Here is an 18973-nt window from a genome sequence, read left to right as displayed (position 1 = left end):
GGAGAGCACCATGATTGCTTGTCTGTATATTCTGTAAATAAATTAGTCTCTAACTTCTTGCTGTGTTGAGCCAGAAGGATAGCGTGCTTACACCAGCTGGTGTAGGTCGCTGGGAGTGCCCTGGAAAAGAAGGAGATGCCTTTTCCAGAGCTACGCTCACCGGAGTACGTCCAGAGGAATGGGGGCTGCAGGCACCCCAGGGTGTTTTCTCCCAACAGTATAATAGGAGAGACGGAGGGGGTGGTACTTGGAGCATCACCGTTATTATAAGAGAGACCACATTCCTTTGTCTCTCTCTGTGAATATTGAATAAATGACTTGGTAAGAACTCTTCTTGTTTACCTGCTTCTTGGCTGCTGCTGTGGGAGGGATAAGATTCCCTGAAGCCTGACAATTTACCTTTCCCCCCGCCTAATTTTTGCCTCTGGCCTTACCTACGCTCTCTCCTCAGGAGGTTGGCTATAAGCAGTGCCTTTTTTCTGGGGGTACTCATGGGTACCCAGCACAGCATATATATTTTTCCTTACAAGAAAAGCACTGGACTGAAGACAAAGGAGTGTGGTACTTGGGACTAAGTGAAAGCAAGCAAGCCTCACCCAGCTTTACCCCAAATTTCAATGTTAGCTAGAAATAATAAGTTCTCCTCTCCTTCGTCCAGTTGGGTATCTCATTCAAAAGCACAGAGAGGCCCACAGCTCTCAAGAGACCAGCTCCAAACCACTGCGTTTTTCGCTCTATAGGATGCACCCGACCATAGGACGCACCTTGTTTTAGAGGGGGAGAACAAGGGGGGGGGGAATTCTCCCCCTCTCTGCTCAGCGCCCCTTCAGCGAAGCAGCAGGAGAAATGGAGCCCCTTCCATTTCTCCTCCCACTTGGCTGAAGTGGCGCTGCGCAGCTCTCCCTCTCTGCTGAAGCCAGGAGAGTCTTGCTCTCCCAGCTTCAGCAAAAGGAACCCGAAGCCTGCGGAGCGCAGCGGGAACTCGTGCTGCGCTCCGAAGGCTGCAGGCTTCAGCGAAAGCAATGTGAAGCACGGAGGGAGCGCTCCCTCTGCGCTTCGGAGGCTTCGCATTGCTAGCGCTGAAGCCAAGGAGCCTGCATTCGCTCCATAGGATGCACACACATTTCCCCTTAATTTTTGGAGGGGAAAAAGTGCATCCTATAGAGCGAAAAATACGGTATTCTGTTCATATCAACTACTGATGGAACACCAGTGGGACATTTTAACCTATTAACTAGCAATCAGGGATGCTTTCTTTGCATTCTGAACTGCAGATCCGGAATTGAGCAGGGGGTGTTTATAAAAGACCTCAATGCCCCTTCCAGCTCTGAAATATGCTCAGTTTTGCTGTGTCCTGCGTCCAACAGGTTGGAAATCTTATTTTCTGAATTCTCGGAGAATTCTCATTATCTGAATTCACCGTGTGTCTCTCATTTGGCTGTCTGAAAAAAGCACTTAAAAAATAAATGGCATCTAATGGTTTAGATGACCCACAGGCCATTTAGATAGATGAGGTTATTCTGTGTGTCACAAAGATGATTACCATCACAGTTGGCGCTAATTAGCACCTTTGGTCCAAGCCCCAGAACCCTACCTCCACTTCAGATTTATTGCATCTAGATTTTTATCTAGCTCAGTTCCATGAGCCTGGAGCAAGGAGCAATAGCATGGAAACAAACCATTGATTAAATTCCAAATCCTGGGATTTAAGCCTCCCTGATAGACTCAGCTTTGGTAGCTATAAGATGCCAGGGGTCCAGAAACAACAGGAGCCAGGAATGCAAAGTGCAGGTTGTTTAAAACTCTTCATAATATTGTGTTTTAATGTTGTAAACCACATTAGGGTGATGGGTGGGTAAATAATAATACTAATAATAGTATCTTAATTGTGTTTTCAGTAGCAGTGCATTAAGGAAAGGATGGGGGAAATGTAGATCTGGATCAACTGGATCTCTGGGTGATTTGTAGCAGATTGGCCAGGGTTTCTGACTCCTGGTTGTCTAATAATTCCTGCATTGCACTGGGTTGGTCTACATGACTCTTCCACATGACTCTTCCAACTCTTCTACAGTTCTACAGTTCTTTGAATCTCTACGGCCCAAGGTGATGTGCAAAATAGAATAAAAATAGCTTTAAAATAGTTACGAAAATAGCAGAAGATGATGTTAGACAATACAAGAAGGGCACCTATGGAAGAGACCGGTTCATCCAGCTGGGGAAGGTTGTGTGGTCCTACCCCACAGGAGAGGCGCCACCATTTCCCAAGTCCCTACCCCTGCAATATGAACATAGGCAGCTGCATTATACCAAGTCAGACTATTGGCCCGTCTAGATTAGTTTTGTCTACATTGGCTGGCAGGGGAGGACTTCAGACGGGGACATTCCAAGCCTGACCTGGAGATGCCAGGAATCGAACCTGGGTCCTTCTGCATGCAAATCCAGGTCCTCTGCAATTGAGCTACAGCCCTTTCCCTGCTGGCACCACCAGCATATGAGAATCAGTGGTTAGGAGGCTCTTTTCTTATTGAGATGGACGTCCCTTCTCACTTGAGCCCAGTGCAGGAGAAGAGCTAGCTGCCAACCAGCTACAGCCAACCTGTTTGATGGCCTAGACAAAACACCCAACTTCAAAGGAGAAGAGGCCACAATCTTCTTGGCATGGGTCCCTTTTATTTTTTAATGAAATAATTTTTATTGGTTTTACGAAGTACACACAAACACAGACTAATAAAACCTATCTATATATAAAGAGATTCTCTGAATCTCGAGACTTCCCCCCATCCCCTCCTTGAAGTCTCATTTTAAACATCTACAACTGCATATAATAATATAATAATATTTTATTATTTATACCCTGCCCATCTGGCTGAGTTTCCTCAGCCACTCTGGGCGGCTCCCAATCGAGTGTTAAAAACATATTCATCCGTACTCCAATTTTTACATCAAACCCTACTGTCCATAGTAATTTTACACCACAAGCGAATCAAAATCCTGCTCTTGTTTCCATCTGCTTACTGTGGTCCCCTAAGTAACTTATGAATTTTCCCCATCCTTTTATAAAGTTTTTGTCCTCTTGGTTCCTGAGTTTTCCAGTCAGCTTTGCCATCTCAGCATAGTCCATCAGCTTCGTTTGCCATTCTTCTCTGGTAGGGACTTTATCTTCTTTCCATCTCTGGGCTAGTAACATCCGGGCGGCAGTTGTTTCATACATAAAAAGTCTTTTCTGCTCCTTTGGTATGTCGGTACCTGTAATTCCTAATAAAAATGGCTTCTGGTTTCTTAACAAAAGTTATTTTAAGCATTTCCCCCCCATTTCATTATATATCATCTCCCAGAAAGCTTTTATTACCTTAAAAGTCCACCACATATGATAAAAGGTACCTTCTTTTTCTTTACGTTTCCAGCAGATATTTGAGCTTGTCTTATACAATACCACCGGTACATCATTTTCATATAATTTTCTTTCAATGTAAAACATGCCGTAAATTTCAAATCTGATTTCCATAACCTTTCCCAGTCTGCCATCCGAATATTACGTCCCAAATCCTTTGCCCAGTGTATCATGTATTACCGACTTCACCTGTTCATCTTTTGTATGCCATTCTAAAAGTAAACTACCGTATTTTTCACCCTATAGGACGCACCGTCCCATAAGGCGCACCTAGTTTTTTGGGGGGGAAATAAAGGGGAAAAAATTATTCCCCCCCCCAGCCCCCAAACAGGCAGCTCTCTGCAAGCCGTGGGAGCCCAGCGCTGGCTCCCGCTGCTTGCTGAGAGGTCCGCGAAGCCTGGACGCGCTGAGCTCGGCGCGCGCAGGCTTCAGCATGCAGGCAACTCTCCGCAAGCAGGGGGAGCGCTCCTGCTTGCGGAGAGGTCCGCGAAGCCTGGAGAGCAGAGGGGTTGGTGCGCACCGACCCCTCTCGCTCTCCAGGCTTCAGCGAAAGCCTGCATTCGCCCCATAGGACGCACACACATTTCCCCTTCATTTTTGGAGGGGAAAAAGTGCATCCTATAGGGCGAAAAATACGGTATACATTTTGGATAATAATTTGACATTCTTTACTAACAAACCTTTTTGAAATCTTGATCCCTTTTCTAAGGCATGAATCCCTTTTCTAAGCACTTCGTTGGCACATGCTGGCAATGGTCATGTTTTCAACATTGCAAAGGAGTCCCTGCAGATTTCTCCCATGAAGAATCGAGTAAGCCTCTCCAGTGACTGAGCTCTGGGGCACAGTGGAAACTCTCTCTGTACTGCTTGCCTAGGTTTATGGCTGAGATGCTGCTGTGTTTTTCAATCAATAAACTCTCTGCTTATCTGATTCTTGGGCCTTGTACACATTCTGATTGCAACCTATGACATACCCCACACAGAACTAATAACTTGTTGAAGGTCAACCTTACCCCCAGCAAGAGGAGGTGGACTCAGCAAGGCTGTCCGGGACACAATAAGAAATATGATGGATACTTTCCCCTCCCTTCGGCAGCAGTCATTCGATAATATCTATTTTTTACAAAGTTTTCCACCCCCCCACCCCCCGAAAAAGTGCAGTGAACGATATTGATTTTCTAGTCTAAATTTGTTTAAATGTCAATAGTTTGCTAACCTGTGGCTCTGTGGAAATGCAACTCACCCAAAGCTATTTTTGTCTACCTGTTTTGTCTCCAAATGGCACGTCAAGAAAGGCAAGGGGTTCAAGAGGGAAGTAAACTGAAGAAAACAGGGATCTAAAATCAGCCGCTAAGGCCAAGGTTGAAAACCAGTTTCCTCTTCCTCCTCCTGCTTGCTTGATGGCTTAAGTAAGGATCAGAGAACCACCAGGTAGAAAGCTTTTAAAAATGAGCACTCACACTTTACATTGCGGGTGCCCTTACAGTTCCCAGGGAACTTACTGGCAAACAGGGACTGGCCTGCCTCTCAGTGTTAATTTTTGGAGGTTCACGCCCAGCCTCAGTAGGTGTGATGGCCTGGGACTCGGGCTCAGACTCGGAGCCAGAGGAATCTCAGTCCGCACTGGATCCTTTGCCTCAGGCGGCATCTGAACCAAGTCTGGGCCTGATTCTGAAGAGCCCCAGTCTGCACAGGTTCCCCTGCAACAAGCACCAGCTGGGCCGAGTCAGGGGCCTGAGCCTGCCCTGGCTCCAGATGTGGGGATTACCTCTTTGCCCTCAGCTGGGCAATCACTTACAGCTGTTCGACTACCAGTTGGGTCAGGAGAGGCTGAGGTGGCCTCTGGGTCTAGTAACCCACCGAAATCTCCTGAGCTGCAGAGACTGAGGTCTGAGAGAAGGAGAGACCTGAGCAGGAGGAGTGCTTGCCTTCGGGCGAGACAGGGAGGTGAGTCACCGGGGGATCAGGACCGGCCATTACCCCGACAGAGATAAAAGGCTGTCGGACCTCACTGCAGGTTGCGGGAACAATGTTGCTGTTTGCCAGAAGCTGCCTGTGATCCTGTGCCTGACCTTGCCTAGTTTCCTGCCTTGGCCCTGTCAGACTGACTCCTCATGGAACCCTTGGATTTGGGACCGGACCTGGACCGCGTTACTATCCCTGGGCCCAGCACAGTAGACAAGTTTTATTGCTGGGAGGTAGGGCCAGTCCCATATATATATATCGGGGTGGAGCCAACAGTATCCAGGCAGTCAGCTTAGGAGATTCACCCTCCCTTAGTTTAATGTTTTCTTGTTTGCAGGTTAACTTTTTCTTCCTGTTTAGCGGGTGCTGCTATGGTCTATTACTGGTTGCTGTAGTGTTGAAGGACCGGGAAGAATTTTTCCTGCATTGGCAGGTTTTGTCTTCCCTGTAGCAAAATTGTCAGAACTTTGGTGGTTATGGCCTTGGGTGGAATCCTTTAGTCTTTTCTTCTCTATATGGGGTGTGTGTGTGTGTGTGTGTGTGTGTGTGTGTGTGTGAAGTGGTGACTCACCCCCCCTGTGGCGGCGATTCCAGGGTCCCCCTCCTAAAGCAGTTATATATATGGCTGTCACTGGCCATACACTGAAAGGTCGTCAGTGAACTACCTTGTGTGTGGGGATATGGGCTGGGCTGCCGGCTACACTTATGTCTCGCAGAGCACCCCCATATCCCATTTACCCTGATGAGCCCAGTTCCCCCCAGCTGGGGGGCTGGGAGGGATACACACCCAAGGCCTAAGCCAAGGTCTTCCTACATTCGGAAGTTTAATAAAGTTGTGGCCTAATTTTAATTCCATATAATGTTGCCAGAGTCTTTATTCCTTCCTTATGATCCCTGGGGGCTGGGGCTGTCGCTGCCTGGTCATGCAATGGTCTGGAAATTTCAGTTGGTTCAAAACAGAGTCACAGGATATTACCCAGGATGGGCCAATTTGATCACACTATGCCAGTGCTTTACGAACTTCCAGTTCGTTTCCAGTCCATTTCCAGTTTGCAGTGCTGGTTCTAACCTATAAAGCCCGAAATGACTTAGGAACAGGCACCTGAAATTTCACCTCCTCCCTACCTGAAGCCTAATATAATTTTAGGAGACAGGTGGCTACAAAGAAGAGGCCCTTTATGGTTCACCCATTGTAAATGTAGTCCCCAACCTGCACTACAATTCCTATCATCCATGACTATTGGGCATGTTGACTGGGGACAGTGGGAATTGGAGTCGAACAACATCTAGAAGGCAGCAGTCTGGGAGAAGACAACAATGAAATATGTCTCAAGGTGAGAACAATCTGGGATTGGGTGCAACGGGAAATTTCTGGCATATTGAGGGAACCTATCAAATTCACATGGCAATTGTTGTTGCTTTCATTGCTTCAAAGGTCCAACATGGATATTAAATCCAGGGAACTACTTGCCTTTTAAATCACAACAGTTTAACTTGGAAAACACTGCAGGACAGTTGGCACAGTTACGTGAGGAAACTAGGCCAATGCTCAAAAATTAACATTAAAAGGGCAAGAAAAAAAGGAGGCTTAATGCTAGATGCTACAACTTTTATGAATTTTACAAATTGGTCAGCAAGGGAATCTCCTTCTCCAGCTTGTCTCCAACTCTGATTTCTATGAGGCATAAATGTTAACATTCTAGCCAGCCATGCCCTTTGAAGGATACTCCATTCCATCTCCCCCACCTCTTGATTTTCCTTCCCACAACTCTGCAACCATCAGGCAATATTCTGTGGCCGCTGAACATATCCCGTGTCCATTGGGTTGGGTCTTTTTGATGGGAGAGGGGGTCCCCTTTAAGTCATCCCCCCAAAAATCTTTTTTATACTTCTGTGAGCCTTGACATCCCCCACCCCAACAAATTATCAGCTGATAGCCTGATACCTCCGTCTTGCACATGGATGTTGCTGCATTAGCTACATAAAAACCCATGCTTGTGAAATGTGTTTGCAATTAATATACAGGATAGCAACAGTAGGGGTTGACCAGCAGATGGCAGAAAAACTGCATATTCCTGCTGTCTTGTTTGACGAAGCTAAGCACAGTCTGTCCTGGGATAATGATCAACCATTCACCAAACATAGGATGGCAGGAGATACTTTTGTTTAAACTTAGCTCTGCTCCAATTAGTTGCAAAGGAGCGTGTGCCTGCTATTTAGAGCAAAGGGGGAACATGGCTGAGAGGAGCTGCAGCCTTCTGTTACTCACTGCTTCACTCCCTTCAGCCTCCCCTGCCGGATGATATCCTCCTAGCCAGACTCACTTCTGATACTCTGGAGAAAAGTCCCATTTGGGTAGAGACTGGGCAGAGGTCAGCACTCTGTTTGTCTGTGTTTCCTTTGTCCAGCCTCCACCCAAATCTTTCTTTGCGGATTGTTTAAACTCATACGTATCTACCTCAATATAGGGATGCAGGTGGCGCTGTGGGTTAAACCACAGAGCCTAGGACTTGCCGATCAGAAGGTCGGCGGTTCGAATCCCCGCGACGGGGTGAGCTCCCGTTGCTCGGTCCCAGCTCCTGCCAACCTATCAGTTCGAAAGCACATCAAAGTACAAGTAGATAAATAGGTACCGCTCCGGTGGGAAGGTAAACAGCATTTCCGTGCACTGCTCTGGTTCTCCAGAAGCAGCTTAGTCATGCTGGCCACATGACGCGGAAGCTGTGCGCCGGCTCCCTCGGCCAATAAAGCGAGATGAGCACCGCAACCCCAGAGTCGGTCACGACTGGACCTAATGGTCAGGGGTCACTTTACCTACCTTTATCTACCTCAAGAAACAGGTTCTCTCCAGCTACAGCTGGTTCACTAGCCAGAGCTGTCCTTGAACCAGAATAATAATAATAATAATAATAATAATAATAATAATAATAATTTATACCCCACCCATCTGGCTGGGTTTCCCCGGCCACTCTGGGCAGCTCCCAACAAAATATTAAAAATACTATAATAAAACATCAGACATTAAAAACTTCCCTAAACAGGGCTGCCTTCAGATGTCTTCCAAAAGTCAGATAGTTGTTTATTTCCTTGACATCGGATGGGAGGGTGTTCCACAGGGCAGGCGCCACTACCGAGAAGGCCCTCTTCCCAGTTCCCTGTAACTTCACTTCTTGCAGTGAGGGAACTGCCAGAAGGCCCTCAGTGCTCGACCTCAGTGTCTGGGCTGAACGATGGGGGTGGAGATGCTCCTTCAGGTAAACTGGGCCAAAAACCTACTGGGAGCCAATGTAGGTCTTTCTGGACCGGTGTTATATGGTCTCGGCAGCCACTCCCAGTCACCAGTCTAGTTGCCACATTCTGGATTAGTAGTAGTTTCTGGGTCACCTTCAAAGGTAGCCCAACGTAGAGTGCATTGCAGTAGTCCAAACGGGAGATAACTAGAGCTCCAGTAAACTCTTAGTTAGACTACTGCAGTGTGCTTTTGAGGGCACCTTGAAGATGTCACCCCAAACGTCAACTAGTGCAGAATACAGCCAACGGAATCACATAACACAAGTTCTGCACAACATGTACTCCCTGCCTGAATGCTAACAGGCCCAATTTAAGGAGTTTTTTTCCAGTCAGAACTTGTTGGAACTCAGTTCCAGCACCTCTCAGGTGGGCGACATTGCCATCCCAAGAGAATGAGGGAGGTGTTTATGGTTGAGTTCTGGCACCTCTTTTCCCCCCTAGTAAAATAGCCCTGGCTGGATCTGTACCCTCCAACATTCCTCAGATGAAAATAGGGGCAAAATAGGAAGGAGGCCAGCAGTGGCTGTCATGGAGAGACCATGGAAAGGCTATGGGAAAGTGACTGGGTAAAGGCAAAACTGCTGGGACCCATGTCTTGAAAACCATGGGACAAGCAGGACACTGTTCAGACCCATGCTTTATTGGGTCCTCCCTTAAAGAGGACACGTGTTGCGGTAAGACCTGGCAACCAAACCTTGTGTTGTGGGTGGGTATGATTGGATAGCCACAACACCCAATTGGTAGGTCCCTTGATGTTGGGTTCAATCAGGCCAATGGGACGCAGGCTAAATGCATCAAGGGACCTATTTATACCCATGCACGTGACCCAGAGCTTCCTCTTTCAGTGTGTGCATCAAAACATCCGCCCATCTCTCCCTATTTTTAGGGCTTTGCGCTTGACCTTGCTATGCTGTTGTGTGTCGTCTGTCGTTGGGACAGGGGCACAGCAGGAATTTCCCCCACTTGGCTGATTGGCTGTTGCCATTTGGATTTCGCCTGCTGCGTAGCAAATCGGCACAACTTGTAAGGTTTCGGATAGGCTCTGATTCAGGTGATAGGGATGGCGAGAGCGTTCTCCCATCCCTATGTGAAGGGTATTCCGTTAAAGGAATTCAGGGACTTGATGGTTTGGTCAACCCCTGTGAGGGGGTTGTGCCCGTGCCTGAGTCCAGGAGGGCATTTGGGTGGCGGAGATAGCCTGTTCCCAGCTTTCCACTTATCCAGGTGTTCACCCTATGCTGACCTATGCTGGTGTCCTGGGTCAGCACTACCTGCAACAGTGCAGGGAGCTAGTCGAACCAGAACCTATGCAACCATGCACTTGCTGTAATCAATAAAGTTGTGGCAAAAACCAAATCAAAATGTGAGTCTTTTCTGAATTTATTTAAGGGGAAGGTTTAAAGGTCTGAACACGCAACTATGCACAAAGCGAGTGGAAGAGTGGACCAGCCCTATGTCTGCGCTGCAGATGGATGGGGAGGAATGCAGTGATGGGTTCTGACCATAGCTGTCAACCGTCTCTTATTTGGTGGGGAAGTCCCTTATCCCAGCGCTGTGTCCCGCTGCTGTCACTTATTGATGATGTCCCTTAAATTTCCCAAGTTTCAAAGGAAGCAGCTCCTCTCCCTCCCTCCCTGCCGGCCAGGGAGGAGGGAGGCTCCAACTGTGTTGCTTGGCTGCGTTGCTCACCCAATAAGGAGTCTAAGAATGACTGGGGGGTGGAGCTTGCATGCCTTGTGCCAATCAAATCGGCCGCATTGCCTGGGGACTCGCCTTTGCTTAGCGCTTCCCAGCGGAGAGGTGACAGTGGTTTTCCTTGCTGCATCCCCTTTGCCGGGTTGCTGCGCTGTGGGAACCACCGCTTGAGGCTTTGTTTGGCTGCTGGCTGGGCTTTCTGCCTTTGGCTCAGAGGGGCTCAGAAGTTGAACATACCTGTGCCTGGAAAATCCCTTATTTTGGCTGCTGATCCCTTATTTTCGAGGCTGCTGGTCCCTTATTTTCAAATCTGTACGTTGACAGCTATGGGTCTGACAGAGTTAGACATGGTCTCCTCTTGGAGCTAAAACTCCATCCTTTAGCCTGTTCTTGTAGTTACTCTTATTTTCCTACACAGTTGTGTGTTAACCTGCACTCCAGTAAAAAAAAAAGCCTCTAGTTCTGGGTCTACAAAGCGAGTAATCTGCTGCATATGAAAAAAGGACTGAAATACTGATTGTGTATAAAAAGGTGCCTATCGGAATGCCCATGGGGACAGGTGTTCAACTGTGGGTTGCCCTGAAAGCTGTTCGGTGCAGGTAGGTGGACATCATTGGGTTGCTGTTGTTTTTATCCTTTTCTGGAAAATATTTCAGTAAAACAAAATAAAATGAGAAATAAAAAAGAAACAAAGAGTGCGTAAAAGGGGAAAAAATAATAATATACCTTCCCACTATACAGTGGTGCCTCGCAAGACGAAATTAATCCGTTCCGCGAGTCTCTTCGTCTTGCAGTTTTTTTTCGTCTTGCGAAGCACGGCTATTAGCGGCTTAGCGGCTTAGCGGCTATTAGTGGCTTAGCGGCTTAGCGGCTATTAACGGCTTAGCGGCTTTAAGAAAAAGGAAACAAACTCGCAAGAACTCGCAAGACGTTTCTTCTTGTGAAGCAAGCCCATAGGGAAATTCGTCTTGCGGAACGACTCAAAAAACGGAAAACCCTTTCGTCTAGCGAGTTTTTCGTCTTGCGAGGCATTCGTCTTGCGGGGCACCACTGTAATTCTATACATACCTACCTAATACAATATTTTATAAATGAAATGATTGTTCTAATACATATACAATTATTTAGAACCTTCTATATTTTTTATAAATGTTTTCCAAATATCATAATATTTGTCTATATACAGTCTATGTCTGTATATGCTATCCATTTGTATGTTGCAAGAGTTGTCATATCTTCTATCCATTGCTTAAAGGGGACCATAGATTTATCTTTCGAGTGGATCAATATCCATCTTTTATCTGTAGTGAGGGCATGAAGAATCCATTTACATTGACCAGTTGTCAAATTCCATGTAGTAGGTATATAATTTAAAATAATACGATCCCTTGACAATGCATTATTCTTCAATATTATGATAAAAATACTTGACGTTCCAGTGGTATATGATGCCGACAGAATGGTTGCACATGGATCTCTTTAGCCAGATCCGGTGGATGGAGAGGAAAGCGATAGGCGTCTGGTGTTGGCAGGGAAGACAGCTCCACCAAGTGAACTCATGAAACACATTCATTAAAATCCAAGGGGTGGAAGAGATCCGGCAGATTTTATAAACATCAACAACTCTAACCACATTCTGATCACAAACAGTTTCTTCAGGTTGTTACAACAAACCGGAAAAACAGATATCATAGAACCACACCACATCTTGGTGGTTAAAAATGGCACGTGGGCCTTGATTATACAGTTTGAGGCAAAGTAAGGCCGAGATTATCATCTTGTACCAAAGGGCAACATGCATGAGGGCAGGGCCCATCGTTTCGTTATGAAAGGGCCCATTTGACCTAGGAAGTGGTCTGGGCTTGGCTGCTTTCAGATGGGTTTGGAAATGTCCTCGTTATGTAAGCCTGAAATAAGATCGGATGACACAGCCCAAGAATGCAGTCGCTTTCAGAGATTTATCGCAAGCATCCAGGCCTTACGAAGAAGGGTATACTGGAACACCAAATGCATAACTAAAGCAACAACATTGGAGCAGCATAATTGTCTGGAAATGTTTGGGTGTATCCAGCTAAGTTTTGCACAGAGCTGTCCCATTGAAATCAATGGACATGTTCATTAATTTCAATGGGTCCACCCTGAATTGGGTTAAGCACTGGAGACAACCCTTTTTTTTTCCAGCAACGGCATACCCTCCAACATTTCTGTGATGAAAATAGGGACGTCCCACTCCATAATGATAATTATGCTATTTATACCCCACACATCTTACTGGGTTGCCCTAGCCACTCTGGGCAGCTTCCAACATATATAAAACCATAAAACATTAAAATAAAAAACTTCCCTCTACAGGATTGCCTTCAGACGGCCTGGAGGTCACATAATTCCATACCCTCCAACATTTCTCCAATGAAAATAGGGACATCCTAAGGAAGAATGGGACATTTTGGGATTAAATCAGAAACCAGGATGGCTTCTCTAAATCAGGGATGTCCCTGGAAAATAGGGACACTTGGAGGGTCAGCAACTGTCAGACTCCAGATTCAGTCTATTGCACATCATTTCTCAGGCACTTTTGGGGTTTGCAGTACTTCATAAACTCATTTAGGGTCAGAACCACAAAAATACATACCATAATAACAAACTTCAGGGTCAGAACCACCCTCAGAGAGAGGATAGTTGAATTTCATTATGTCCAGCAGTGAGTATTGCAGAGGAGATTTTTTCAGCCACAGTCCTCCAAGGCCAAACTCAGTATTCACTCAAGCACCACTACATACATACATACATAAATACATACATACATACATGTACAGTGGTACCTCTGGTTACAGATGCTTCAGGTTACAGACTCCGCTAACCCAGAAATAGTACCTCGGGTTAAGAACTTTGCTTTAGGATGAGAACAGAAATCACACAGCCCCATTAGCTAAAGTGGTACCTTAGGTTAAGAATAGACCTCCCAAACGAATTAAGTTCTTAACCCGAGGTACCACTGTAATTTGTATGCTGCATTTCCACAGTTCAAGCCATGCTCAAGGCTGCAACTTAACTACAACATAACAGATGTAGCCATACACAATAAATAAAACATTTTAAAAAATGCACAGGCAAACTGAACGATTTCCACATAAATCACAAGGCCTAAAATAAAGTTACAGAAAACCACCACCACCAGCAGCGCTCCTAAATCATGGGTTTCCCCAGCCCATGATTCTGTTCAGCAGCTTCAGCTTTTGTAGCTGGAGTCAGTCAAGGCCCCACCCTCTCAGTCCAGATGAGGAAAGGCATATAAGGCAAGGAGCAGGTATTCCAGGACTCACAGCCAAGATGGTGTTTTCTGGTGCTTTTAGGTGCAGATGCAAGGGGAGCAGTTTCATTCCCTACTCTGCATTGTGATAGAAACAGAGGCACAGCAGCTTTGGCCAACCAGGTGCCTTCAAGATGTATTGGACTTCTATCAGCTCCAGCCATTCCCTGCTGGCCGAGGCTGATAGAACACATAAACATAGAAAACTTCCTTATAATGAGTGAGACCATCAATTCATCTAGCTCTGTTCAGACAGCGCTTACTGGTAGCGCCATTCCAGGGCTTCAGATAGGAGTCCTCCCTGGCCCTACCAGGAGATGGTGGGGATTGAATTTTGGATCTTCTACAAAGCCCAGCTCTACCGCTGAGCCTCCCCCTCTCTCTTCTGTGCTTTTTGCAATCCAAAACATCTGGAGGGTACCTGGTTGGGGAAGATAAGGCAGGAATGGGAGAGATGTCCTAAGGTGGTTTAGCAGGTGGTCATTTTGGGTGGTCATGAGCAATGTGGAGCCATTGCTCAGTGCCTTGGCAATAACAGCTCTGCATTAAGTGAGGAAATGTCTCACCTGGGGTGGAGGCTTGTGACGTCTCCTGTATGAGAAAGCCTAATTGTGCTTCCTGCCGATTTGACTGGGATAACAAGCACAGCTCTGGAGTGTGCTGTTTGTCTAAGAGAGCAATCTTTTCCTTGTTGTCTTACCGCCCCTCGGCTCCTTGAACTGAAATTCTCACCAAATGCTTTCAAGTGGCTATTAGTGCTTGGAATAACCAAAGAACATTGCTAGGTTGGTATCCTTTTGGTTAGCATGACTGTGCCATTACCCTTTTGTCTCCCGGAAAAGCAATTGTGGAGCGGGGGGAAAGGAACACTTGGGCTGTTCTCTTTTCTCTTTCCTGAGAACATTGCATGTGACTCATACAAAGATGAAGGGGCTGCCAGGGTCCCCACATGTATCAGGCTTTTCTTTTTTCATGCTGATTTGCATATGCCTTTGGAATGAAGACTTGGGTTTTTAAAAATACAATAACTGACCTTTTATACAAACTCTAGAGCGTCGTATGGTGGAAGAAACCAAAGAACAGCATAACCAACAGAGCCACCTATCTGCTTTCCATACCCTATAAGTGGGAACAGATAGGGTGGCAGAAAGAGGAGCCAACAGTTGGTGGCGCTAGAGCCAATGGTGCTCCATTTGCCCCAAAGACCACCTACCCTTCTGCTCTGGTCCTCTGTAAAATGAGAACAAGGTTGGCCCGTTTTCAGAGAGTTGTTGTGAAGATGAATGAGACAACTGCTCATGGAAAGCTGATGGTAATGTATCTCATAGAAGTTGGATCCTCCTAACAGAGGGTCCATGTTGTGCTCAGCCCTGGAACTCTTCCCCAACCAGTTTGTGGGCAGGGCTTGCCCCGCTCCAGCTGGTGGTGCCACAGTTATGCCAATGGCCTTTAGCCAATTGGCAGCATTGGCAAGGTTGGGGGTTGGGGGTATTTATTTGGTAGCACGACGTAGGGACCTCCTTTTGCTTCACGCTGCCAAACACCCGTCCGCCCACCTGTTAATTAGGTCGTGTTTGGCCTTGCTTTGGACTTTGGTTGGTTGCCTGTTTTGGAATGGGGGCCGGGTAGGAATTTTTTTCAATGTGGCAGATTGGCTGTGGCCACTTGGTTTTTGCCTACCCCTTAGCAATCATCACAACTTTGTAAGGTTTGGCGGTTAGGCATTGATTTAGGGGAATGTGGGGGGGGGGGAGGTGTGGCCGTCACCTGCCCCTCCAATTAATAGGGTATTCCATTAAAGGAATCCGGGGGTCTGGATCTCGTCCGAAGCCCGGAGAGGGGCTAGGGCCATGCCAGGACCCCCGGGAACCCCAAGGGGTGAACACCAGTCAATATACATTGATGGATCTCCCCCTGCTGGTTGTTTACCCTTCCAGGCTTCCTGCAGGGTGGGGCAGGAGCCAGTTATAGTTTTGATACCAATGCCGAAGTCAATACCAGTCGCACTTGTGTATTTAATAAAGTTGTGGCCAAAATCTGCCCATTCACATTTAAACTAAATTCTGTCTCCACTGTGTCTTTATTTCCATGTGGGATAGGTTTTGGGGTTTGGAGCACAATGCTTTCTTCCACATGAAATTGCCTGTCTTCAGAGCCCCATCTCGAGGAGCTGCCCCCCCTTTAAAGGCTGAGTGGGGGGCTACTGGAGAAAGGTGAAATGCAAATGAAGTTACAAGCAAATGCCTCTCCTAGGGAGGCGATCCTAAAGAGATCCAGCAGGATGAGCAGCTTATTATGCAGCAGATCTCTGGCTCCACTGCCTGATTCTGGGATCAGGCAGGCTCATACTGTGTCAAGCCCACAACCCTGGCTCAGCTGAGGACACACCGACTGAATTTGCTGATCAAAGCCCAGCCAGGGTTCGGTTGATGGAGCCAAGTCTCCCCCAAAGGGGACATTCTGCAGCTGGGGCAGGACTCTTGCTGGAAGTCCTTTCTAAACTTAATTCTCTACAACAAAACATGCACACACCATGTTTAAATTGTTTTGCATTGTTTGTTACTGTTATTGACATAGAAATATTGAAATACTTTATTGTCACTTGTACAACTTGTATACAGTGAGATTACATGAGCAGCCCCCACTCAGCTCTCTTAGTCAAAATTAATTCCCTTCGTTTACTGACGCACACCCACCAAACCCGAAAGTCAGTTGTCCTGTTGTTATCTTTTCATTCAGCAGCCTAACAGCCCATGGGTAGAAGCTGTTCTTTACCCTGTTGGTGCGACTAATCATGCTTCTATATCTTCTGCCCGAGGGCAGGAGATCAAGAAAGTGCCGGCCAGGGTGTGAATCATCCCTGAGAATTTTCCTCACTCTGCTGAGGCAACGTTCTTCCATTATTTAATCCAGCGAATTCACGGGACAGCCCATAATATCTTGAGCTGTATTCACTACCCTCTGTAGGCACTTCCTATCAGTTGATGTCAAACCAGCGTACCACACCGTGATGCAGTATGAAAGGACACTTTCTATTCTTGACCAGTAGAAGGAGATCATTAAATGTTGATTGACATCGTTCTTCCGCAATATTCTGAGGAGATGGAGTCTCTGTTGGGCTTTCTTAACCACCTGGGTTGTATTTATTTTCCAAGTAAGGTCTTCACTGAGATAAACTCCTAGGAATTTAAGGGAAGAGACTCTCTCTACACAGCCCTCCCTGTGTAGGGGCTAGTTATGTACTAAGCTTGGATCCTAGAACAACAGACAAGTAGGATCCTAGAATGCAACAACTGAATGGCTTGCAGGAAAAGACCAATCAGGCTCCAGGAGGAAGTTAATCAGCCTATTAGGCTGGTATGATCTTAGCATGCAACAATTGATTGGCCTGCAGGAAAAGACCAATCAGGCTCCAGGAGGGAAGCAGAATCAGCCAATCAGATGGGACTCATTGTGTAAATAATGTATATAAAAGCCTGAGGTTTGGGGGACAATTCAATCACTGTTTTACAAGCAGCAATAAAGAGCATGAAATCACTACAGGACTCTGAGTATATTTCAGTTACTTACATATTCATTGATGTGTAATTACTGCTGTGCTGGCAGGTACCACATTGCTTTGCTGTTTTTCCTAAAGTGTAGTTTTGTTGACTTCCGGCAAGTTGTTTGTTGCTAAAGGCAGCCTGTATGCACTAAGGCTGCAAGCCTAACCCTATCTACTCACAAGTAAGGGCCATTGGATTCAATGGGGCTTACGGTACTTCCAGGTAAATGATAGTTAGGAGTGTAGCCTTAAACTGCTTTCTACTGTGGACTTTAAAAACCAATGAATTGCATTATTCATTAATGGCCTTTTCGCATGGGAAGAAGTGATCTCTTTTGTTCCCTGTGGACTTTAGCTGTGCTCCTAAAGTCCAAGCATCTTTGTCTAATCCTCTTTTAAAGCCATTCAGGTTGGTGACCTGAATGTGGGAGAAGGTTCTATAGTTTTAACTATGGACTGCCTGAAGAGCTACTTACTTTCATCTTCTCTCTGCGCCCATAGCCTAAATCTTTGTTTTAAAATGTTGCCCAGCTTCCAGCCAAATCCCAATATTTGAAACATACATCAACGTGGACATTATGTTTCAGCAGAAACATGCACACGACCATTTTCTGAATAAAATATGCATTTATGGGGGAAGATGTTGCAATAAAAAGGGACTTATATGTGGCGGAAAAGTATTGCAAATGAGAGAAAGAGTAATTTATACAATCTATGGTGCAAAGAGCAAAATATCAACAGGGGTCAACTGTTCCCCCATGATGCCTGAGTGATGGAAAGGAGAAAATACGAAATCAACCTAGCAAGATAGACTGCAATCCTAATCTCATTTCTCCCAAGCAACCAAACACCCAGGACATATCTATTTTTTAAATATCAAGTTTTTATTTTTTATCGAGTAAAATACTGCCCCTTCCAGTTATTCTGAGCTACAGTGGTACCTCTGGTTAAGAACTTAATTCGTTCTGGAGGTCCGTTCTTAACCTGAAACTGTTCTTAACCTGAGGTACCACTTTAGCTAATGGGGCCTCCCACTGCCGCCGCACGATTTCTGTTCTCATCCTGAAGCAAAGTTCTTAACCTGAGGTACTATTTCTGGGTTAGTTGAGTTCTTTAACATGAAGCATCTGTAACCCGAGGTACCACTGTACATAGAAAGGGGGATAATTTAAAAACCGGGGGGGGGGGGGATAAGAAGGAAACAAACTGAGAGGAAGGAACTTTGATGGGATGGAAGAATGGATGAAATTGAGACGTTGCCGGGACGGCACATAAATGAGGTTGGGGCCTCAGCTGCAGGTTGCACAGCTGTGCCCCACATACCGTATTTTTCACTCTTTAGGACGCACTTTTCCCCCTCCAAAAATTAAGGGAAATGTGTGTGCATCCTATAGAGCGAATGCAGGCTCCTTGGCTTCAGCAATAGCAATGCAAAGCCTCCGAAGGGCAGAGGGAGCGCTCCCTCCCCGGTCCAGAGGCTTCGCGTTGCTTTCGCTGAAGCCTGGAGAGCGAGAGGGGTCGGTGCGCACTGACCCCTCTCGCTCTCCAGGCTTCAGGGATAGCTGCCTGAAGCCTTCAGAGCGCAGCGCGAGTTCCCGCTGCGCTGCAGAGGCTTCATGTTCCTTTCCCTGAAGCCGGGAGAGCAAGACTCTTCTGGCTTCAGCAGAGAGGGAGAGCTGCGCAGCGCCCCTTCAGCCAAGCGGGAGGAGAAATGGAAGGGGCTCCATTTCTCCTGCTGCTTCGCTGAAGGGGCGCTGAGCAGAGAGGGGAAAAATTT

The sequence above is a fragment of the Podarcis muralis genome, chromosome 8 (assembly GCF_964188315.1).
Source record: "Podarcis muralis chromosome 8, rPodMur119.hap1.1, whole genome shotgun sequence".
NCBI lineage: Eukaryota > Metazoa > Chordata > Lepidosauria > Squamata > Lacertidae > Podarcis > Podarcis muralis.
The sequence above is the reverse complement of the archived record's forward strand: the minus strand, read 5'-3'. Positions refer to the sequence as shown.